This window comes from Bufo gargarizans, chromosome 5 (assembly GCF_014858855.1).
Source record: "Bufo gargarizans isolate SCDJY-AF-19 chromosome 5, ASM1485885v1, whole genome shotgun sequence".
NCBI classification, from domain to species: Eukaryota; Metazoa; Chordata; class Amphibia; order Anura; family Bufonidae; genus Bufo; species Bufo gargarizans.
The window spans coordinates 404671359-404691246 of NC_058084.1; the positions used below are offsets into that span (position 1 = coordinate 404671359).

General features: G+C 42.0%; 1 pseudogene; it reads right to left on the bottom strand.

Moving 5' to 3' along the window:
* Window positions 1-4852: 4852 nt before the first annotated feature.
* The window catches only part of LOC122939478, a 73781-nt pseudogene continuing 58745 nt past the window's right edge, over window positions 4853-19888 (bottom strand).

Here is a 19888-nt window from a genome sequence, read left to right on the forward strand (position 1 = left end):
TTACCCCATGTAATTAAAATTAGAGATTGCTTTGACCAACTTCTGTGTCAGTGTCCAGTCTCTCAGCCACACGTGGATATTAACCCCCTGGGGGTACATTGATTTGGAACACCAGAGTGTATCTTAAATGCCCTAATTTAGGGCGGTTTCATCAATATATTTACAATATTTTTATGATCTGGTGAAGCACAGAATTGCAATGCCAGGACTTCATCACATATCCTAATGAGGTGAACGATATGAATATGAGGTTCACATACAAATATTGTGGGCTCACCATGGATATAGAAAGCCCACAACGACCAATTCCTTGCTGCACTACAGCAGCTTTTATCCTGAAAGTGTAAAAAAGATCAGTCCCTTATGGACAATTCATTAAAATTCCTAGAATTGAAAGAACGTCTAATTGCGAGGTATTATCCAGAGAGAATTTTGGATGAAGCTATGAGAAAAGCTTCAGGGTTCTCACAGGAGGATCTCCTCCAAAAAGTGGATATAGACGATATAAAAAGAAAAAAAGATAAGAAATTATTTGCTTTTCCTTTAAATATAGCCCTATGGCAGATGCCATTCGTAAAGCTACTCTAAATAATTAGGAAATCCTCAAAAAAGATAATAGTGTGAATGGCTAAACAAATGAGAAGTCCTTGGTAACGTTCAGGAGGAGTCATACTCTTAGTGAGAAGTCGTTTCACTGAGGAAAGACCCAGTCATTGGTTCAAAGATATAGTACCTATAGGAAATTGCAGATATGGTGGATGCTCATTTTGTAAGTATAACCCCCAACATAAGTATTTGAATTATGGGGGTCTAAATCACAGGATTAATACCCTTATAATGTGCAAAACCAAGTTTGCGGTATATTTGATAATGTGCCAATGTGGCCATTTTTATATAGACAAAACAATCTTAAGCTTATATGAAAGGTTTAGGGAACATATTAACTTGATTTGCTCTGGTAAGGGATGTCCCCGCTTGATAAGCACGTAAGGGAAGTACATGGAGGTAATCCAAGTGTCCTCAATTTCTTGGGGATAGAGCTTGTACCCTACCCCATGCAAGGAGGTGACAGACATTGCATCCTGCTATGCAAGGAAGCTAGTTGGATAATGCGACCAGGAGCGATAGGTCCGTTAGGCTTAAATGATAAAAATGATTTGTGTGTTCATATGATACTAAAGTGTGTTTTTCTCTAATGGGTCTTTATTGTTTAGATTTGATTTTATATTGCTGTTTTCCAGAAGCATCCATTTTTTTCCATGGCGACTCTGGATCAGGGCGTAAAAAGTGAAATGCAGGTGCACCATGAAGTAGTGGTCTGAGAAAGCGCGGAGGCGCAAAGCGGCCGTCGCCTCTGACTTGTGCCTGTGTATTATGTAAGTTGTTCCGCCCTCGCCCTTCTGTATGCGACTGCAATATCATTTTGGATGTAATAAGGAGAGAAGTCGTGCTTGAAGACGCTGGTAAGGGCTGCCTCTGATTCTTCATCTTTTGCATATATATATACTGATGGAAATAGATGAGTACGGAGCTTCTGTCAGCCCCAAAGACATTGTATGGCGTGACAACATGCATACATGACCATTGAATTCAACACAAACTAGAGAAGCATACAAATGGATTTTTTTAAAATGAATCCTTTTACCATTTTGAGTCTAGTATATTCAACATACTTCATTTTATACTTACAATTATCATTTACCTCACATACAAAAATAACACAACATATACTATAAGTAATAAGTGCATTTGCCTCAAGCAGTATAAATGTCACGACCCTTGGTCATGGTCGTGACTCCTTGGGAGCCGCATGCAGTTGCCCGCGGTTTGGTGTTGTGTCAACCGCAGCTGGGGGCACTTAGTGGTTTGCCTCAGGTGCAGTTGCCGCAGCCAACAGGCATGCGTGCGGTTGCCCTTGGCAACGTGTGTTTGTGTGCACTTCCTTTGTCTGTTTGTTGTGCACAAGGTCATGTTTGTATGCACTTAGACACCTCCCTTCACTTGCGGTTGTCCGCGGCAACGTCTGGTGTTGTGTGCATGTGGTGGCAGTATCTCGGCCTGCTGGCTGTTCTTCAGGACACGGTTGCCACGCATGCCATTGCTGGCGGTAACAGGTGAGTGTGTTTGTGGGCTTTTCCCTTTTTTGTGGCTTCACTACCCTGCCTGGTGTTGGAAGGGTTAACTCCCTTCTTTCTGTGTGAGCACTGGGTGGGTGTGGCTTCTTGGCCCTATAAAGCCTCAGTGGAAGCCAGTAGTCAGAGAGGGTGCTTCAGCCATGCTTGCTGGAGACATCCTCCTGGTTATTTAACAACTGCCAGTGGGGGCCACCCTTCTGGTCATAACAATATTGTTACACGGTGTTAGCAAGGTGTGTGTGGGGTTTCCTTATCATTGCAGCTTATGGTCCTGGGTTCCTGTGTGATGTCTGGTGTGTGCTGTGTTCGTTGGTGTTCTGAACTGCAGCACCTGCACATGGGTTCCAGGCTTTGTTGTCTGTGGCAGGTGAGTGATGTGTTGGTTGCATTTGCCTGTCACTGCCTTAAGTTGTTTCTGTTCCCCTTGTAGCTTGGCCACTTTAAACTCCTGTTTCTCCGTGTCCAGGAGGAACGGGATGTCTACCCAGCTCCTAGCTCAGGGAACGACGGAGGGTCAGTAGGGATCCGAGGTTCCTGAGTATGGGCCTTCCTACCTTTAAGGGCGGCCCATGCAGCTAGGAGTCAGGGTCAGATTAGAGAAGCGCTAGGAGGTGACCTGCTCCCTAATTCTGTGGTTCTGGCCAAGTAGCAATCTTACCATCACCTGGCACCGCACGGCTGAGGGTTTTCCCCATCCCCAGCTGTGACAATAAAGTGTCTGGGAAAATGCAATGCAAGCCCAGGAGGGTACATGCAACCATGTAGAACTTGCAAGCAGGGCCTGTCTGGCAGGGATGAGTCCTGCTCCTTTCTCAAGCAAAGGGAAAGCTACTAACAACCTCTCCACAGAAGGGGTAGGCTAGACTTTGTAGGACATGGCAATAAATACATATGACGACACATGATGCACTAATAAAGATAGTGGGGGCCCAAAAGAGGTAGTAATGCCACTCTGGGGTATTACATTCCTCGGCACTTAAGAGGCAAACCACCCTTGCTTGTGCTTAGGGTACATCTAAATATGAATACCATAAAAATATGCTCTAAGGGTACCTGAAACAAATACAAAGTGCTGCATAAAAATACATACGAAGACTGACTTTAAGGCGGATACCAAAAGGTCTCTCTGCCCGTATGAGTAGGGTGTCCATTAACAGTTCCTTCTCAGGTATAACCAGAGAACAAAACATTGTGCACAAAGTGATCACTACTAACTTTACTTTGTGTATTGGTGTCACGACCGCTATCCCAGCAGCAGTCGTGTCGTACCAGACGGAGGGGAAGGGGGACCCTTATCTACGGATGGGAAATAGAACGGCCACCCCTGACTAACCCTAAGCTTGCACCTGTCTGCCCTGATACCCTAGACGGGGTGTGAACCCGTGCGGCGAGCAGGATGCCTAAACCCTTAGTCACCCTAGCAAGACTAGACTGGGGAAAGGCAGATGGGAGCACTAGTCACCATCACTCATGTCTAGGAGAACAACAGGGGAAGACAGCAATAAATAAACAATCTATAGCAGAGATAGACTTATCCAGTCACGAGCAGAGAAGGTGATCCCAATAACGACAGTCCACGCCAGACAAGAGCTCCACAGCAATTCCATCAAACGATCTCCTTCAAAGGTCAGAGTAGCACTGGAAGTAAGGACTAAATCTGGCAATGACTGCAAGTGAAACTGAAACTAATATAGTAGCTGGGAGTGGCAGACAGGACTCACCTGAGAAGGATGCCTACAAACTCCCAGTCAGGACAAAAAGGTTCACAAGGCAAAACCCAGGTGACATACCCTGAACCACGGAGCAAACTCACAAGCTATCGCGAGTAGCAAGTCGCTGCGACCTTCTTCTCCCAGACCTGTCTGGATCAGTCACAGTCGTGACAATTGGGCCACAAATACCAAAGAAAGCGTGGGGGTACTCTGTAGTCCCACCACTATGAAATGAAACACCTGCAAACAGAAGGGTGGCTTTATCCTGTATTCCCTTCTAACAACAAGGTCTAATTATGCTTTACGCTATGTTACCTTGATGAATGGAAAAGGTAGCTACACATTTTTCCTAAGCCGATGCACAAGGCCTTAGGACATACACAACCTTGGCTAAACACAAGGTGCAAATTAGGAGGAGGAGCCATTTCTCCTATTACCCCAAACACAAATAATAGCAGCAGGTCACCCTTAACGGTGTTAGATATGCTTGGCACATAACCACTTGGTTCCTTTAAGGACAAGGACCGTTAGTTTTTTAATTGTACTCAGAGGCAATCCTTAATGAGCAATATGATGTTAGAGCTGCTTGGAACATACCAGATGTCCTCAGAGGCAGTCCATAATGACTAAGCAATAGTGCTGACTATCTGGTGATCTGAATAAAGTGCAAATATAATCCATACAATAGTGCATATTGAATGTCACATTGGGCACAATACTTGAACATTGCTGAAAAGGTAAAATGTTAGTCCAAATATTTAATAAAGGTAAAAAAAATTATGTAATAAAATAGTGCAAGAGGAAAATCACATTAGAGTCTCTTTAAAGTCCATATTTCAATGTTTGAAGGTAAAGTCCACTGAACTGTCACTTTAAGTGCAACAAAAGTATTTTGTAAACCATTGGAATAGCAGTGTCATTGTTTTGTAATACAAATGAGGTAATAAAGTTATTTGTAATCCATGTAAGGCACAACATCCTTTGTAATCCACATGGGTAAGAAAGTTACTTGTAATCCACAAGGGTATAAAAGTAGCAGCACAGGTTATAATAACCGTTGGCAAAGGCTCCTAAATAACCTGAAAAGGGGGAACAAAAAAGGAAAATGGTGCTGTCCTTGTGCAACTGGGAAATAGATGATAGCAACTGCGGGGAATCCTAACTAAACATCACCATCAGGGTGAGGGCAGAACAGAGGGTAACCTGAAACATAAAAACATGTTAAAAGACACAATATGCCAACATGCTCTCACCCTTCAAGTTCAGTCTAAGATGTGGCTCCGATTGTCCAAAGGATGGTTTTCCTCACAGCACGAGATCACTTACAAGAGGGACTGGAAGTCTTCCTCCTGGGTCCCATAGTTGAGGTCGCAAAATAAGCTGCTTGACATCCTCATCCTTGTCACTGCTAGCTCTGGTGCTCTCTGCAGCTGTAACTCCAACAGATGCTACATCTGCGGTCTCCTAGTGGCATTCTGTGGCAGAACTTGGAATTTAAGGATTGCCTTCTTTTTGAGGATCCTCTGTAAGCCTTGGCATTTACATTGTAGGTGACAGATTCTCCGGACAGCAATAAAGGATAGACCCTAGGTCTATCATAGCAAGAATTTTCACATTCGGTGGTGGTTCCGGAGTGCATGGAGCAGTATCAGTGGACTTCTCACTGGTGGATAGGTCACTTTCAGTGATCAGAGGATCTGGTAGTGTCATACCCAGTGTGCTATATTCAGCAGACGGTTGACAGGAAGTCTTGGTGTTTTCTTAGACGTCATGCAATTCCCTTTCTCTTTGCTCTTTTTCCTCCACTATTTTGTTATATGATTTGTTATATAAGTTTATCCTTTTTCTTCTTTATGATAAATCATCTAAGCATTCTCTCCAACTTTTCCCTTTCTTCCTTTCACTTTATCAAGTCGTGTAATGCACTCCACCTGTGGGCCTTCCATCGGGTGAGGGCATCCTGCCATGTGTCCTCCTCCTCGCTATTGCTGCTGCTAAACTCCTGCCTCTTATCATCTACTCTTGCAGCTGTGCTGGAGTGACACTGCCCTCCTGTGGCAGAAATTGGAATTGAGTAGATAGTCACACTTTTCACCTCGGCCGCAATCTTTTGCATACAAGGGTCCAGTACTAGTGATGAGCGGCAGGGGCAATATTTTCGAATTTGCGATATTTTGAGAATATTTTAGCAAATATTCTTCATAAATTTGCGAATTTGATAAAATCAAAATTTTTTGCTTAATTGCGAAAATCGGCAATGTAATATGCGCGCATTGGGCGCACAATACAGGCATGGGTCACTGTTGGTACATTTTTCAAGCTGCTAGAAGTTTCCTGAGACTGGAGAAAATGGTTGGCTTGGCAGAACATTACAATAGCTTTATATAGAGTGCTCCAATATATTTGAAATTGCGCAAATCGGCAATTAATGATACGCATATTTTGACACAATACATGCAACTTCACATTTTAGCAGGTCTGACTACATATTACTGATTGGTGCACTAAGTATTGTTGTGAACTTGTGACATCACAGCAGTATGTCTGTAGCATGTATGTATGGATAGCAGAACCTATTAGCTACACTATATCACTATCTAACCTACACTGACTATCTCCCACTAACTATCTGTATTATATATATAAGCTACCTAACTAACTATCTGTATTATATATATCAGCTATCTATCTAATGTAACGACCCAGCAAAGCACAGAGCACAGCAATGACACTGCTGTCTCTCTCAGAACTGCAAAAAATGCAGAAAGTGGCTGCTGGGGAGGTTCTTATATAGTAATGGGTAGGCAACTTAGCCTTCTTATTGGCCCACAAGCAAGAAGCAGGGAGGGATCATGGGTTCAGATGAAAAAAAAATCTAGAATATTCTCAAATACGAATATATAGCACTATATTCAAAATCTTTGCGAATTCTCGAAGTGGCGATATTCACGATTAAAAATAGTGATTCGAATAGTCGCGCCCAACACTATCCAGGGGCTGGAAGGTAATTTTCTTCACTGGGCGGCCTTATACTGCACTGGGTTGGCGTCCTTCAGTAGTGGCTCTGCCTTCCATGGCAGCTGGTATGCCACCACAGTAGGGCTGAATACAAATTAAGTACATCCCAGATGTTGGGTGGATGTTGGGAGTGCAGGTAGTCCGGGGACATGCTTCTTGGGTGGCAGAGTAGAATTTCTCGTCACTTGTTGGCTGCTTCTCAGGGTCTTCATCGCCCCACACCATGCCACCCCAGTTTGGCTGGCGAGAAAGCGACATCTTGCATTTTCTAGTGCGGGCAGGAATCGGAGATGAAGGCGGGGCTCCAGGGGTGGAGCTTCCACTTCCTATTCCATAATGTCAAGTACCCTGTAGGCAAGGGTAAGTTTTCACACTTCCAAAGGGGGCATTCCTTTTGTTTCTGGCTTCTGGGCACAAAGAAAACACTGCACCATCGCTATCAAAAATGGTGAATTAACCCTTTGGGCGACGGAGTGCAGCATTTTGCGCCGGTCGCTCCGCAGCAAGCACATTAAAGTCATTTTCAACAGTATATTTTCAAAATCCAATAGGCTAATAAAGTTTGGAGGCTTTAGAATGGTATGGAAAAAAAATCACTGAAAAAACTAAGATAAAACATCCTGCACAGTATGATATATAAATGTGTGGATGTCCCTGGCCATATTATTGAAGAAAATCACAGAAATAAGGTAATAATGCACTTAATAAAGTAGATGCAAACATTATATATGGACAAAGTCCTCACTCTGATATGATAAAATCTGAGACACTTAGCCAATATATTTTGATCAAAACACATCTGGTCTCAGGTCAGGCGGGTCCTACACTAAACCTACCTAAGCCATTGGGCTTCTATGTTTAGGAGCGCAGATCCCGCACATATGGCTGCTCCTAGTCACCTCCATGTGCATCAAGCAACCCGCCGGACCTGAGATCACCTTGGCGCTTGGTAGGCGGGCACAGATGTGTTTTGATCAAAATATATTGGCTAAGTGTCTCAGATTTTATCATATCAGAGTGAGGACTTTGTCCATATATAATGCTTGTATCTACTTTATTAAGTGCATTATTACCTTATTTCTGTGATTTTCTTCAATAATATGGCCAGGTAATTCCACACATTTATATATCATGCTGTGCAGGATGTTTTTATCTTAGTTTTTTCTGTGATTTTTTTGTTTATGTAGTATATGCTTGAGGGAGTGGCACCCTCAAGTGTGAATGCGCTCCTATTTTATCTTGGGAGTAGCATTCCTTTGCACTTTTGCCCTTCCTATCTCATAGACCCCCTTGATTAGGTGGTACATATAGGTGTGCTTGCTCCTTCTCCCATTGGTTGCTTGATGAACCTGGAGGTGGCTAGGAGCAGCACTCCATATGTGTGGGATCTGAGCTCCTAAACATAGAAGCCCAATGGCTTAGGTAGGTTTAGTGTAGGACCCGCCTGACTTGAGACTATGTTGGCGCTTGGTAGGCGGGCACAGATGTGTTTTGATAAAAATACATTGGCTAAGTGTCTCAGATTTTATCATATCAGAGTGAGGACTTTGTCCATATATAATGCTTGTATCTACTTTATTAAGTGCATTATTACCTTATTTCTGTGATTTTCTTTAGAATAGTATGGCACACAGTTTGTTGCTGTTCTGAATCCTGTTTGTGATGCCAAAATCAATGCTGCAGGCTGTTGCCAGAGTCTGGGGTATCCCTTGCCCCTTAAGAGCTTTTTACGATGTATGTCCCTCTGTTAGAGCAAGTTGTCTTGACGCCAGTTGCAGTTAAGCAACAAGGACATGGAGTCCCCTTTAAGATGATATAAGTGTTGAAACCCAGATGTAGGATTGCCAGAGCGATGTAATGGTTGCCTATAGTGTCCCTTGGGTGCAGCTTTAGCACTTTTCATGGTGCTCCTACCTGTATATCCTTTTATCTCAGACGTCATTATCTAAAGCAGTGATAAAAGGGGCGATTAACTTGGATGATGAAGGAATAATGGAGTCCAGACTTTATTAACATTAAACACAGCTTTACTTGGCATAAAGTTAGCTGTCTGTAGTCTGTCTCTCACTGTAATCCTAGGAACTTCTTCCTGGCTTCAAGCTTACTTAGCTTGGCTTTAGGCAATGCAAGCCCAGGAGGGGACATGCAACCATGTAGAACTCGCAAGCAGGGACTGTCTGGCAGGGACGAGGCCTGCTGCTTTCCCAAGCAGGGGGAAAGCTACTTACAACCTCTCCCCAGGAGGGGTAGGCTAGACTGACCTTAACTAACTAAACTCCTCCCTGGAATGGAACTAGAAGGTTGCTCTCCAGGGAAACTAACCCTGCCAATGTTGCCGCCATCTGCTGGTGAACCAGGCACATTACATGTTAACATTTGCAAAATAAGGAAATATACATACACACTTTGTAGGACATGGCAATAAATTCATATGATGACACATGATGCACTAATAAAGATAGTGGGGAACCAAAAGAGGTATTAATGCCACTCTGGGGTATTGCACATTCCCATAGTGCCTAGACATACAGTATTAAAACCATTCATAGATGTGTGGCGGTATGCAATAGCAGAGGAAGACAGAAACAGGGCCATGACAAAGGACTTGACATTTCATAAAATACTTTATTTACTAGAAAAGATATGTTATACTGCCTGCAGTGCCAATCTTACAGTATATGACAGTTCAATAGTATATATACTATGTGCTACAGTATTTATCTGTATAACCCAAAAATACAGTTCTTACGTATAGTATATGTGATGAACTATAAATATAATTTATATAGATGTAATTTCTTATACGGTATTTTAAGAATGGTATATTGTTCCAGAAACACATAGATAAAAATGATTGCCACCAGAGAGGGATATTTTGAATAAACAGAAATGTACATGTTTGGACAAAAAATCTTATTCATGAAGGAGAGATTTATGAAATTTGGTGTAAAGGAAAAAAATATAGCCCCGTCTAGAAAACACCTGATTACCCCCTATTAAATGTAAACTGCCGACCACCCTAAAAATGACACAAATACATAATAGATTTTGCACAAAAGTCTATGCCACCAACAAAACTCCACATTTCTGGCTCAGAACACTTGATACATTGACTTCCTAATTTTACACTCTCTTAAGGCCCTATTAGACTGAACTATTTCAGTCCAATTACCAATGAAAAGCTTGTTCATCGGCTGATTGGCATCTTTCATGAAGGCTACCCGATAATTGGCAGAACATCTGCCTGTGTAATTAGGAATGCGCTGCTGATCCTCTATAGAAGAGAATGAAGGAGGAACAACTGATGTAGCAATCGTTACTCTCTCATTCAAAGTTTGCATCGGTTTGTGTAATCAGGCCCAAGTTTATAAATCTAAAATCTTGGAAGTGAAAAAAATATATCAGTGTCAGTGCAAAATATATTTAGAATTAAGCGCCTTTTTTGATTAAACATAACATTTGTGGACTAACTTCTTATTCGCCTCCGGACTGCCTAACACAGGATCGCGGTCCGGAGGCGGTCGATTCATTCCTCGGCGACGCATCCGTGCGTCATCTCGTGAGACGCGAGATTACGCACACAGCTGGCCTGCGCATTGCGGGCCGGCAAAAGTTAAAGTAGTATTTCGTCACCAGCCTGTCAGCCAATGATCATCGCTGGCAGGCTGGTGATTTTCAAAAAATCTAATCAGAAGCCATATAACACCTTATATTTATAAATATAAGGTGTTAAATGGCTTGTGTGCTCCTCTGCTGGTCCTTTTCGTCGATTGGTCCCAGCAGATGCGCACACATCACAGTGAGTACACACCAAACACTACACTTAGCCCCAGATCACCCCCCATCACCCCAAATAACTCCTTGATCACCCCTTGATCACCCCTGTCAATAACTAGTGAAAGGGAAAAAAGTGATCAGTGTAAACTGTCCCAAAAAAATTTCACTAGTATTGACGGCTAGGTTTTAGGATAGTTTAGGCCCCTTTGTTAGGTAGTTAGCGTCGGTTAGCGCCCAGTCCACCGCACCGCAGTCACTGATCCGCTGATTAGGGTATCGCTAATCAGCATTGGTACTTTTATAGTATCTGTAAGAGATCAGAACTGATCACAGTCAGATCTGTAATAGTATTAGTGTCACCTTAGCTCGCCCTCCGCCCAAAACGCAGTGTTTGCCCGATCAGGCCTGATCGGTCGCCCACACGTGCGTTCACCCACGCCCGCCCCGCTGCAGTGACAAAAAATATATATATTTTTTATCACTGCACAATCACTTTACAAGTGCTGCGGCGATAAAAAAAAATCAGTTTTGATATTATTTATCAATCGCAGCGGGTTCCGGTACTTCGCTAGCCTCCCATTTGTAAGACAGACTTGCTATTTTTCTTCGGTAGCCTCAGGGAATACACCCTAAATTTTGTTGACCAAATGGCAAATAAGGGGTATTCTTCTGAAGAGGCCTACAGGCTTCTGACCCAGTCGGATGAGGAATGGGAACCCTCAGCTGACGAATCCAGCGGGTCAAAATACGAACCTGTAGAAAGCAGTGGCAGTCTGACCCAAAGTTCGGACAATGAGGTTGAGGTCCCTGATACCACCAAGCGTACCCGGCCCCATGTTGCTAGACCACAGGTTGCGCAGGATCCGCTTCAAGGCAGCAGAGTGGGGCTGGCGCTGTCGGATTACATGGTGAGGCATACACCAGCAGCGCAGCCCATCCTGGACCTAGTACCAGCACTGCCGTAGAACATGGTGAAGTGGCGAGCACCAGAAGGGCAGTTGAAGCTGGTACAGTGGCACGTGCAGTAGTTCCTCCATCGCAGCCACCGCACAGACAGGCCCGTAGAGCCCCTAGAGTACCTGAGGTGCTGGCAAACCCTGATTGGCAGCCCCCAACTTCAGCCGCACCAGTAGTTCCCCCTTTGGGTTGAGACAGCTCAGATCGTATCGGCACTGGGGTTTTTTGAGCTGTTCTTGACTGCGGAGCTCTTGGACTTAGTCGTGGCAGAAACAAATCGGTATGCCACTCAATTTATAGCCACCAACCCGGTAAGCTTTTATGCCCAGTCTTTCCGGTAGAAACCCGTCCAAGTTTCCGAATTTAAAACTTTTCTGGGCCTTCTCCTCAACATGGGCCCAACAAAAAAACATGAATTGCGGTCATATTGGTCCATGAACCCAATTCATCACATGCCCATGTTCTCTGCTGCCATGTCCATGACACGATTTGAGACCATCCTGCGTTTCCTGCACTTTAGTGACAACAGCACCTCTTGTCCCAGAGGCCACCCAGCTTTTGACCGGCTCCACAAAATTTGGCCCCTCATAGACCACCTTAACACCAAATTTGCAGATTTGTATACCCCTGAGCAAAACATCTGCATAGACGAGTCACATTTTACCGGGCGCCTTGGCTTTAAACAATACATCCCAAGCAAGCGCGCTTGGTATGGGGTCAAATTGTATAAGCTCTGTGAAAGGGCCACAGGCTATGCACAAATTTTGTGTCTATGAGGGTAAAGATCAGAACCTGGAGCTGGTCGGTTGCCCTGACTACCTGGGGAGCAGTGGGAAGACAGTCTGGGACTTGGTGTCACCCTTATTTGGCAAGGGGTACCATCTTTATGTGGACAATTTTTACAAAAGTGTGCCCCTCTTCAGACATTTGTTTTTAGAACAGAGAAAAAAATGAACAAACTAATGTTCGGTACCAGCGCTGGGGATATGATAAATTGTATTAGTTTGGTAATTTACCTTATTCCGGCAGGGCCAGGGTTTTGGTCTCTGGATTACTCCGTAGGTCAGTCGTGACGTCACGCCGCACGTTCCGGAACCCTGTACCATCACAGCTCCCTCGCGCGCACGCCAGCCACCGGCCGGGGCGGCATACGCGCTTCGAGGTTGAGCAAGAAGAAAATAAGCAAGAAGCACTGCAAAGTCACCTCATCTTGTTGCCATACCGGACAGTCGGTGTATACCTTACCTGACCAAACCCCTGGCCCTGCCGGAATAAGGTAAATTACCAAACTAATACAATTTATCATATCCCCAGCGCTGGTACCGAACATTAGTTTGTTCATTTTTTTCTTTGTACATACCACTTTGGATCGGAGCAGCCGTCATCCAACCAGGTACCCAGCAGCGGCTCTGTCTGCCTTAGTGCACATAGAGAAAACCTAATAGCGATAGCGCAGGCACTATTGTATACATATACCAAATTATTGTTTTTAGAACAGATTGGCTGCTGTGGCACCGCACGACCTAGTCGCCGGGGCTTCCCCGAACGGCTCATTACCACCCGTCTTGCAAGGGGGTAGAGGGCTGCCTTGTGTAACGAAGAACTGCTTGCGGTGAAATGGAGAGACAAGCAGACGTTTAGATGCCCTCCTCCATTCACGCAGACACGACAATACAAATTGAACGAGCAACTAGTGTCATTGAAAAGCCCCTCTCGGTCCACGACTATAACTTGCTCATGGGAGGGGTGGACTTCAATGACCAGATGTTGGCTCCTTATTTAGTGTCCCACCACATCAGACTCTGGTATAAGAAGGTGTCTGTATATTTCATTCAATTGTCTCTGTATAATAGTTTTGTTCTCTACAGTAAGGCTGGGAGAACAGGATCCTTCCTCAGGTACACTATTAGCATAGGGATTGCATCTCACAGGTCAGGCACACAGGGCTCTTAGGGCCCTTTCTCACAGAGCTGCTGAAAACCTCTCCTTTCACCTGGGACAAAGTGCATAATGTACTTCTCTACATCTCTGGGCGATTTGCGCTTTGCACATTGTCCCATGGGGAAGGAGAGGTTTGTCCTATAAAAAGGTAAAAAAAACAAAAAAAAAATCACCGGTAAGCAAAAAAGTTAATGTTCTGTTCCAAAAGTTCAAAAAAGTTTATAAAAGTTAATGTTCTGTTCAAATGTTATTATAAAGTTCATGTTAATAAATTTATTGCGTTGCGGCCTGTTTTTTTCTATTTGCTTAGTTTTTTTTACCTTCTAGGTGGACCAACCGATGAACCAGCTGCAGCACTGATGTGCATTCTGATAGAAGCATTGCGCTGCTGTCAATTGCACAAAAGTCGGTGTATGTGGCGCTGCAAGACGAGATTTCTACTCTGCAGTAAAAAAGATACGTTTGCCGAGGCTTATGAGCTGAGGGGGGGGGTGTTCATAAGCTTTGGCAAACACTTTGTATATAAAAAAAGAAGAAAAAAAAACGGAAATGATTTATTCATCCACATCGATTGATGTGAATAGAGAAATTGGGTTTGCCAGGGCATACGGGCTGAGTGGGTATGGATGTTGGGCGGAGCTCCTATGCCCTGGCAAACGCCTTTCCCCTCCTTTTTTTTTTTTTTGGCAGAGGTTTTTTCATCCACATTGATCGATGCGAATGAAGAAATCTGTGCCGTTCATTTTTTATTTCAGCCCAGAGGCAAAAAAAAATCTCATTACCTGTATGCTCAATATAAGGAGAATAGCAGAAACTCCTAATGCTGGCCATACATGTAATGATTGCGGAGACCCTCAAATGCCAAGGCAGTACAAACACCCCACAAATGACCCCATTTTGGAAAGAAGACACCCTAAGGTAATCGCTGATAGGCATAGTGAGTTCATAAAAGTTTTTTTATTTTTTGTCACAAGTTAGTGGAAAATGATGTTTTGTTTTTTTTTTTTTTAAAACTTCCATGAACTCACTATGCCCATCACGAAATACCTTGGGGTGTCTTCTTTCCAAAATGGGGTCACATGTGGGGTATTTATACTGCCCTGGCATTTTAGGGGCCCTAAAGCGTGAGAAGAAGTCTGGAATCCAAATGTCTAAAAATGCCCTCCTAAAAGGAATTTTTGCGAAAACCAATAAATATACAGTTATTGCATTTTTTTTATTAAAGACATGTAGAACAATAAATTTAGAGAAAAATTGATATAGAAATGTAGTTTTATTTGAAACATTTTACAACTGAAAGTGAAAAATGACATTTTTTTGCAAAAAAATCTGTAAATTTCTATTAATAACAAAAAAAGTAAAATTGTCAGCAGCAATGAAATACCACCAAATGAAAGCTCTATTAGTGAGAAGAAAAGGAGGTAAAATTAATTTGGGTGGTAAGTTGTATGACCGAGCAATAAAGGGTGAAAGTAGTGTAGTGCAGAATTGTAAAAAGTGGTCTGGTCATTAAGGGGGTTTAAAGGGAGCCTGTCACCGGGATTTTGTGTATAGAGCTGAGGACATGGGTTGCTAGATGGCCGCTAGCACATCCGCAATACCCAGTCCCCATAGCTCTGTGTGCTTTTATTGTGTCAAAAAAACGATTTGATACATATGCAAATTAACCTGAGATGAGTCCTGTCCCTGACTCATCTCACGTACAGGACTCATCTCAGGTTAATTTGCATATATGTCAAATCATTTTTTTGACACAATAAAAGCACACAGAGCTATGGGGACTGGGTATTGCGGATGTGCTAGCGGCCATCTAGCAACCCATGTCCTCAGCTCTATACACAAAATCCCGGTGACAGGCTCCCTTTAAGCTAAGGGAGCTGAGGTGGTTAAAGAAAGATTATTAAAGAAAAACGTGAACTTAATTTTTGCTACTTTTTAAATGGCATTGAGCCTAAATGTATGTGCAAGTGGCGTTTCTACAATGCCCTCACCACTTTCCCAAGAAGGGTATGTGTTAAGGGAGGGGGTGTGCGCCAAGCCAGCTCTGCATATTTAAAGTTCTTTATATCAGTTTTCTGGTGTAAAAGACAGCTGAAATATGCAACAGCTCCAATCCGGTGTAGGTTTAACGTTATGTGCACGGCACGGACTGCTGGTTTATGCACCAAATTTTTGACCTTATAATAAATTGGACGCATCCTCCAGCAGTGCATGGAATATCATAATCTACCGTAAAACACTGGTCTGTGATAAATGTCCTTTACTGGCTTTATGTATGGTGTGCAAGAATGTAATATAGGGTTGTCAAATGAAAATAGTACATAAAATAAATAAAGTTAATATGTTCAAGGCTTAGGTACACCTTCGGTAGCAATTTTTTATGGGCTAAAAATATGGGCTAAAAATAATTTTTTCAATTGGTCTTTATTAATAAAATATTGAGCCATTCGGTCACACAGAGTTAACAGTATTTTTTTTGTTGTGTGAATCCTACTTTCACTTCACGTTGGTCATTTAATAACCTTTATCTCTAAATTACTAAAGGGTCATAAACACTTATTTAAGCCACATTCTTATCAGTAAGATAAGGAGTGAGCTATAATGGGGTGTTTATAAGGTCGGTCAGAGATCAGAGATAAGGGGCCTATCAGATGAGCTGGCTGACAAACAGAGAGAAAATTCTGATCCTGCTACTAGAGCATATCAGTCCTGTACAGAGCAAAGGGCTCCACATTTATAGCACAAAACGTGTATTATACAATAATAAAGAAAAATGCTCCCAAAGGTGCACATAGGTTTAAAGAAGTGTTTATTTCAGTATCAGCAAGTATGGGTGAGTATGAGCAAGTGGGTGATCCAGTATGAATTTCCATTAGCAAATATCAGAAGAAAGTGGGAATAGAGGAAAGTATCAATCTGTCCATTTGGAACATTTAGGGGGAAAGATTTAGTGATATGATCATGGGAACTGTCCAATCAAAATACAACTCAGTTTTGAGTGACTATAAACTGTCCACACTCATGCAGGTGAGGCAGAAAAATTGAGACAGAGATAGAAGACAATATATACAATGGGAACAATGTATAATCCCCATAACCAGATAACTGGGTTTATAAAGTTGTAAACCCCGGGACTGTGACTTTTTAAACACAGTTTTCTCAGAAAAATTGTGTGTAACTTGCATTTTTTTCACTGCCCTGGCCACTTTCCAAAAAGGGGACATGGTGGGGACAAGGTATGGAAGTGGCCATCAGCACCCTGGCAGATTTATCACCACTTACGCAGTTTTCTGGTGCACGTGATGAGTGAAGGCACAAAAACCTTAATTTACGATGTGGTTTCCTCTGACAGCACAGGGAATATAAAGATCAGTGGTAAAAACTCCAATTTTGATAAATCACCACCTATAACACTGGCTGAAAGCTGGAAGTAGTGATTTCTACAAGGAAAACAGATGATAATGGGAGAAACATACGTATATGATAAATAACTTGCGTAACCTGCTTACTGATACCAGGAGGTGTATTGATTCAATTTGACTGTTACTGAGATATAATATGCACCCAGATATACCAATATATGGCATTTAATGGATCCCAATGTCTGCTAACTGAGGAGTACTGTAAGAAATATAATTATCTGCAATGAACTAAAGTAAAAAATATATATATATTTTTATCTCAAGGACTATTGTTCTATAAAAATTTCTTCATTAAAGAAAATGTTTGATACAGTACTATAGGGGCCATCTAATCCTCATTTCCTGTAACTAAAAGCTCTTCAAATAAAAGAGACTAACACTTTGGCACTAGAGTTTTTTCTTTGCTGGGTTTATATTGCATCTCATAATTAAATCTTGATAATCTTGCAACTCATCGCTGCTCCCAACTTTGCAGATTGAATATATGTCAATGGGTTGTTATCAGTCATTATCTTTACCTGGTTTCCAATCAGATATCCTCTGGATTTCTCATTAACTGCACATATTACCGCTAGTAGTTCTTGTCTAAAATAACTGTAGTTTATTGTTTTTTTTCTCTGTTGGTCTTAGACTTTTACTGCAAAAAGGGAACAACTCACCTTGCGTTTAAAGGGGTATAGAGGTTATTTTAAAGGGAACCTGTCACCGGGATTTTGTGTATTGGGCTGAGGACATGGGTTGCTAGATGGCCACTAGCACATCTGCAATACCCAGTCCCCATAGCTCTGTGTGCTTTTATTGTATTAAAAAATAAAATAAAAAAAGATTTCATACATATGCAAATTAATCTGAGATGAGTCCTGTCCCTGAGATGAGTCTAAGACCAACAGAGAAAAAAAACAGGTAAAGATAATGACTGATAACAACCCATTGACCCTATCATGAGAACGAGGATCCGGTACCCCCTGCAGTCCCCTGAAATGAACAGAACAGCTGCTCTCACATGCCCATGGCACCTCCATTCTGTTCATTTCCGAGGTGATGCAGGGGGTACAGGCCCCATGTTCTAGGACCCCCACCAATCTAATATTTATCACTTATCCTGTGAATAGGGGATAAGTTAAAGTAATCAGAATACCCCTTTAAGGCTAAGATGGCTCCAAACCCTTGTAAAATACTGTATGTGTATAGAAGAAAAGGAAAACTATAATTTGCATATTTCATAATTGGAACAGTGAGAATTTTTTTTGAAGTAGTTCTGATGGTCTCCCATTTTCTGAGGTTTATGTCCACAAGAGCCTGTGATCTTTGCTAATCCTTTTATATGCCCTCTGTAATATCCAATTAATCCAAGAAAGACCGTCAACTCACGTACTTTTGGGGTGGGGCAGTGTAAGGGTATCTTCCAGTCTTTAACAGCTTTCAGCTTTTTTAGTTGAAAATTGTCAAGATATTTGATTTGTTTCCTAGCTACCCGAAATTCAATTATTTGTAACTTTAATTCAGATTGCTCAATGTGACCCAGTACAATCTCAAGATCTTTCGAATGAGCCTCAAAATTGAATGTCAGTTTATATTTGAGATTGAGATTTGCCATTTTTCCATCAAACATTGGAAAGTACTGGGCACATCTGGGATGCGGTTGAATTCATAAAATTCATAGAAATGAAGGCAGTCTTTTGTTGATCTTGTTCTTTTACTGGAGCTTGCCAGTGTCGACTGGCAAGATCTAGGAATGAAAAATATAACATTTTTACAAGGTCTGCCAAACTTTCCTTCACTCTTGGCCAGGGTATGCAATGCTTCTCTGCTTTAAAGAATTAAGTTTTCTAACATTCTTTTGATACTTCACTTCGAGTAATGGACGAACATCGGCCGGGATTAAATGTTCACGAACTACAAGTTTGCGGCAGGCCCTATTCACTTTAATGGCAGGTGAACCTGAAAAACCTTCAGCTCATATTTGCAGCCACCAAATACTTAGTAGAGGGATCAATGACATAAATTCCAACAAAATGTATCTTAACTCCTTAAGGACAAGGCCTTATTTCACCTTAAGGACCAGGCCATTTTTTGCAAATCTGACCAGTGTCACTTTAAGTGCTGATAACTTTAAAACGCTTTGACTTATCCAGGCCGTTCTCAGACTGTTTCTTTTGTCACATATTGTAGTTCATAACACTGGTAAAATGAAGTAAAAAATTTCATTTTTATTTATGAAAAAATACAAAATTTACCCATTTTTTTTTTTTATTGCTAATTTCCAAGGTTCAATTTCTCTACTTCTATAATACATAGTAATACCTCCAAACATAGTTATTACTTTACATTCCCCATATGTAAACTTCATGTTTGCATCATTTCGGGAATTATATTTTATATTTTGGGGATGTTACAAGGCTTAGAAGTTTGGAAGCAAATCTTGAAATTTTTGAAATTTTCAAAAACCCAATTTTTAGGGACCATTTCAGGTCTGAAGTCACTTTATGAGGCTATTATAATGGAAACCACCTAAAAATGACCACATTCTAGAAACTACACCCGTCAAGGTATTCAAAACTGGTTTTACAAACTTTGTTAACCCTTTAGGTGTTGCAGAAGAGTTATTGGCAAATGGGGATGAAATTTGAAAATTTCTTTTTTTTTGCCACATTTTCCATTTCAACCCATTTTTTCCACTAACAAAGCAAAGGTTAACAGCCAAACAAGACTGTATCTTTATTGGCCTGACTCTGCCGTTTACAGAAACACCCCATATGTGGCCGTACACTACTGCCACACAGTGGGGCGTAGAGGGAAAGGTGTGCCGTTTGGTTTTTGGAGTGCAGATTTTTATGGACCAGTTAATTTACACTGTGTCCTGTTTTAACCCCCCTGATGCACCCCTGGAGTAGAAACTCCCTAAAAGTGACCCCCATCTAAGAAA